Here is a 6,013-nt window from a genome sequence, read left to right as displayed (position 1 = left end):
CCACCGGTTCAAATCCCAACCACAACACTACCTGCCTGCAGTTTGCATGTTCTCCCTGTGCCTGTGTGGGTTTCCTCCGGGTACTCTGGTTTCCTCCCACAATCCAAAGACATGCAGGTAGGTTAATTGGCTTCTGTCCAAAATTGGCCCTAGTATATGAATGGGGACCTTGGATTGTGGGCTCCTTGAGAGTAGGGACTGATGTGAGTGTGCAATGTACAGGGATAGGGACAATTGTAGACACTCACTCAGGTTGAACTGGATGGACTGGTGTCTTTATTCAACCTAACTAACTATGAAACTATGAAACTACTTGTGCTGCCTTCAGCCACTGGTTGGATTGAAACCAGCACTCCCCAGCTGTCATTTTCTTGTAAAAATTTAATTTGGATGGTGGCTTGGGGAAACACATGGAGCTTTTCTTGGGGACACTTGGAGAAGAGAGGCCCATGATGGGGATTTGAAAGCAGTGGGTGTAAATACACGATTTAGATGAAAAGGTTTCCTTAATATAACCAGACAGTAAGAAAGGGTAACATGGCAACCAGTGGCGTAACTAGAACCTTCAGGGCCCCGATGCAAGAAACCATGAAGGGCCCCCCTGAACCACAGCCAGGGCCCTTCCCTCCGAGTCCGGTGGTGGAACTCCAGGGCGTGGTCACAGGTATGACCTTTGTGAGCCCCGTAGTTCCACCACTGGCATCAGTAGTTTTTTTTTTTTTTTTTTTTTTAGGTGCCCCATTGGGGGACTGTCCCTGTCTGTCTGGGAAGAACAGACATCAGACTGAGTGGCAAAGCATGGAGCAGGAGAGGGGTACTCTGAGGAGCCGGCTGAGGACACAGGTCATGCAGGGAATGCACAACTAAAGAGCAGCCAGTGCGATAGTCGAGCATGGAGCTCTGCTAGTCACCCTCCACCTCCAGCCACCCGTGTGCATGGTGCACTGGTATCCAGAGGCGGCTCTAGGCTTTGTGAGGCCTTAGGCAAAACTTAGGCATAAGGCCCCACTCACGCCCATAATGGGAAAAATAATTCCAGCAAGAAAATTGTCTGCAAAAAGATGCACAGATCTAGCACACAGGTGATCAGCATCACTTCCAGGGCACCCATCAGACATATGCAGCCAATGCCGGGGGGGGGGAAGGGAAGGTGAGAAAGAGAGATGGGTGATAGATCCCTAGCCCTGTCCCTGTCTGCAGCCTCTCCTGTGCCCCATGTCCCAGTCGGCAGTACCTGTCTGTGGGAAGGTTGGTGTGATGCTTGTTTCAGTACCTTCCAAGCCAGCTGGATGTTCATGATGGCCAGCAGCATGCAGGGTCCATTCTTGTTCTGGGTCCGGACAGTGTTCTCCTTCCAGAGGATGTTTGCTGTGTGATTGAGTGGTCCCTGGTCACCAGCACCTTCTGCCCGTCTTTGGTTTCTGGACCCCAGTCAGTCTGTCCTCTGGTCCTGGGAGATCTTCAGAGCTCTTTTCCCTCCAGGGATATTGGTCCTTGCTGCCAATGCTGCTCACCTTCCCCACCAGGCTCGGACTGGGACAAAAAAAGGGGCCCAGGTATTTTAGACTGAGCAGTCCATGAGACTGGTCCCCTCCCCACTCTCCACCCTTACAGATCCCCTGCAGCAGCCGGTGGGAGAAAGGAGACTGGAACCTAGCAGAGCTGCGGGGGGTGAGGGGAGCCGAGAGAGAGCACAGGGATGTCGGATAGCATGGGAGTGAGGCAGAGAACACTTGGGGGGGTAGGGAGCAGGTGGGCTGAGAGCACTGGGTGGGTATAGAGAGGGGAGGTAGAGTAGGAGGGAGCTGGAGAGCACTAGGGGAGCAAGAGAGCACTGGCGGGGCAGAGAGCACTGGTATGGGGGCAGAAAGCACTAGGGGAGCCAGAGAGCACTGGGGGGGGGGGCAAAGAGAATGGGAATGGAGAGCACAGGAGCTGGGAAGCACGGTGGGTGGACAGCACTAGGGAGAGGAGCCAGGGATGTTGGATAGCATGGGAGTGAGGCAGAGAACACTCGGGGGGTAGAGAGCAGGTGGGCTGAGAGCACTGGGTGGGTATAGAGCGGGGGGCAGAGAGTAGGGGGAGCTGGAGAGCACTAGGGGAGCAAGAGAGCACTGGTGGGGCAGAGAGCACTGGTGGGGGGGGCAGAGAGCACTGGGGGAGCCAGAGAGCACTGGGGGGGGCAAAGAGAATGGGAATGGAGAGAACAGGAGCTGGGGAGCACGGTGGGTGGAGAGCACTAGGGAAAGGAGCCAGGGAGCACGTGGGGGAACAGAGTACAGTGCAGCAGAAAGCACTGGGGGGGAGCCAGGGAGCACATGGGGGGCAGAGAGCACTGGGGGAGCTGAAGAGCACTGGGGGAGCTGAAGAGCACTGTGAGGGGGAGCTGGAAAGCATGGTGGGATGGAATGCATGGAGGGGCGGAGAGCATGGGGGGGGGACTAGAAAGCATGGTGGGGTGGAGAGGGTGGAGGAGATCATGGGGGCAGAGCCAGGGGAACTGGAGAGCACGGTGTGGTGGAGAGAACTAGGGAGGGGCAGAGAGCACTGGGGGAGCTGAAGAGCACTGTGAGGGGGAGCTGGAAAGCATGGTGGGGTGGAGTGCGTGGAGGGGCGGAGAGCATGGGGGGAACTAGAAAGCATGGTGGGGTGGAGAGGGTGGAGGAGATCATGGGGCGGAGCCAGGGGAACTGGAGAGTACGGTGTGGTGGAGAGAACTAGGGAGGGGCAGAGAGCACTGGGGGAGCTGGAAAGCAAGGTGAAGTGGCGGGCATGGGGGGGCAGAGAGCAGATGGGGGGCTGAGAACATGGTGGGGTGGACTGAGAGAATGGTGGGATGAGGAGCAGGTGGGGAGGACTGAGAGCATGGTGGGTGGGGAACAGATGGGGGGGCTGAGAGCATGGTGGAGTGGGGTGGGGAGCAGATGGGGGATTGAGAGCATGGTGGGGTGGGGAGCAGATGGGGGGAACTGAGAGCATGGTGGGGTGGAGAGCAGATGGGGGGACTGAGAGCATGGTGGGGTGGAGAGCAGATGGGGGACTGAGAGCATGGTGGGGTGGGGAGCAGATGGGGGGCTGAGAGCATGGTGGGGTGGGGAGCAGATAGGGGACTGAGAGCATGGTGGGTGAGGAGCAGATGGGGGACTGAGAGCATGGTGGGTGAGGAGCAGATGGGGGACTGAGAGCATGGTGGGGATACAGATGGAGGGACTGAGAGCATGGTGGGGTGGGGAGCAGATGGGGGAACTGAAAGCATGGTGGAGAGCAGATGGGGGGACTGAGAGCATGGTGGGGTGGGGAGCAGATGGGGGGACTGAGAGCATGGTGGGGTGGGGAGCAGATGGGGGGACTGAGAGCATGGTGAAGAGCAGATGGGGGGACTGAGAGCATGGTGAAGAGCAGATGGGGGGACTGAGAGCATGGTGGGGTGGGGAGCAGATGGGGGGGGCTGAGAGCATGGTGGGGTGGGGAGCAGATGGGGGACTGAGAGCATGGTGGGTGAGGAGCAGATGGGGGACTGAGAGCATGGTGGGTGAGAAGCAGATGGGGGACTGAGAGCATGGTGGGTGAGGAGCAGATGGGGGACTGAGAGCATGGTGGGGATGCAGATGGAGGGACTGAGAGCATGGTGGGGTGGGGAGCAGATGGGGGGACTGAGAGCATGGTGGGGTGGGGAGCAGATGGGGGGACTGAGAGCATGGTGAAGAGCAGATGGGGGACTGAGAGCATGGTGGGGTGGGGAGCAGATGGGGGGACTGAGAGCATGGTGGGGTGGGGAGCAGATGGGGGGACTGAGAGCATGGTGGGGTGGGGAGCAGATGGGGGGACTGAGAGCATGGTGGAGAGCAGATGGGGGGGACTGAGAGCATGGTGGAGAGCAGATGGGGGGACTGAGAGCATGGTGGGGTGGAGAGCAGATGGGGGGACTGAGAGCATGGTGGGGTGGGGAGCAGATGGGGGGACTGAGAGCATGGTGGGGTGGGGAGCAGATGGGGGGACTGAGAGCATGGTGGGGTGGGGAGCAGATGGGGGGACTGAGAGCATGGTGGGGTGGGGAGCAGATGGGGGGGACTGAGAGCATGGTGGGGTGGGGAGCAGATGAGGGACTGAGAGCATGGTGGGGTGGGGAGCAGATGGGGGGACTGAGAGTATAGTGGAGAGCAGATGGGGGGACTGAGAGCATGGTGGGGTGGGGAGCAGATGGGGGGACTGAGAGTATAGTGGAGAGCAGATGGGGGGACTGAGAGCATGGTGGGGTGGGGAGCAGATGGGGGGACTGAGAGTATAGTGGAGAGCAGATGGGGGGACTGAGAGCATGGTGGGGTGGGGAGCAGATGAGGGGACTGAGAGCATGGTGGGGTGGGGAGCAGATGGGACTGAGAGCATGGTGGGGTGGGGAGCAGATGGGGGGACTGAGAGCATGGGGTGGAATGGAGAGCGGGGGGCTGGAGAAGATCATGGGGCGGAACAAGGGAGCACATGGGGGACAGAGAGCATTGGATGGGGGGGGCGAGAGTGTGGGGGTGGAGAGCACAGAGTCGGGCCGGAGGAGATCGTGGGGGGCGGAGCCAGGGGGCAGCAAAAAAAAAAAGCTGGATAGGAGGAGCGGCGGAGCCGCTGCATATAGAAGAATTGTTGTTTACATATTCCTCCTGCAGCCGGTGAATGCTCGTTTCAGCTCTTCCCTGCAAACATTTAGTGGCTGCAGGAGGAATATGGAAAGAGCAATTCTTCTATATGCAGCGGCTCCGCCGATCCTCCTATCCAAAAGCACAGGAGGGCTGCATGGTCTGGCATTTTACTTTCTCTCCAGGCGGCATCAGAACATCGGATCCTTCCCCTTCACAGACATAGGGGCTGCGCTGCTGTGTAACTTCTGTCCCTGGCTGAGCTGCTGAACTGAATTAGCGGTCGGGTCACGGGTGAGCGGCACAGACCTATGGCTACCCCCGCATCCCGCACGCCTTGCTGAGATCGCACCGGGAGTCTGGTGCTGACACCTAGAGGTCTTTGCTGCCACCAGACCGGGGTGCTCAATAATTGGCCCAGGGAGCCCTCAGGCAGTGCCTGATTGGTCAGTCTGCCCCGCGGCCATGGAGTCCCGGCGACGGGGGAAGAGAGGCAGAGCCGCTGGCGCCGGTAGTATTGATCGCAGGCAAATTAAGCGACCGCGAGGCCCCTGTGAGTGCGAGGCCTTAAGCGGTCGCCTAATTTGCCTAATTAGAGAGCCGCCTCTGCTGGTATCCCTAGCTGCCTATGCTGCTGCTGGCCATATGTAGAGGGGGCTGCATGGGCCCCCTGCATCACAGGGCCCGGTTGCGGTCGCAACTGCTGCACCCCCTATAGTTACGCCCCTGATGGCAACTAGAGATTGGTGAACTTATCACAAGTTCAATTGGCTGTGGCTTGGCCAAACTTTTTTCAAAGTTTTCAAATCGAAAGTCCTATTGACAATGGACATCCAAACCTTTCTCAAACAAAGTGTGTAGTACAGAGCAGCAAATGATGCAGAATTATGCACAATGGTCTAGGAAGCACCTGACACACTTCCTTTAAAAATTTAATTGGATACTAAGATAGAAGGTTGGGACCCGGTGGTACTGACAGTCGAGCTAAGGGGCTAACAGAACAGCAGAAGTAGACAGAAGATACAAACAGCCTTTGAAGCAGCCAGTGGCGTATCTACCAGGGTCACAAAGGTTACATTTGCAACTGGGGTTTGGTGTTCCACCACATGGGGGGGGGGGGCCCAAGACCGCAGGAAGGGGGTCTGCTGTGGGACTGTAAGGCTTGGTTCACGCTGCTGAAAACCCAAAATCATGCAATTTGCTTGCAACCTAATTTCCTTGCAACTTGCTTGTTACTCCCCTGTGACTTCCTTGCCACTTGCTTGCACCTTTTGTGATTTAATGGTCTTATTATTATTATTATTATACAGGAAGGATTTATGAAGTGCCAACAGTTTGCGGAGCACGTTACAACATGAGGGCAGACAGTGCAGTTACAATACAAA

Source organism: Lithobates pipiens, unplaced genomic scaffold (assembly GCF_037356315.1).
Source record: "Lithobates pipiens isolate NorthernLeopardFrog02 unplaced genomic scaffold, aLitPip1_a1.2 Scaffold_27, whole genome shotgun sequence".
NCBI classification, from domain to species: domain Eukaryota; kingdom Metazoa; phylum Chordata; class Amphibia; order Anura; family Ranidae; genus Lithobates; species Lithobates pipiens.
Note: the sequence above shows the minus strand (reverse complement) of the source record.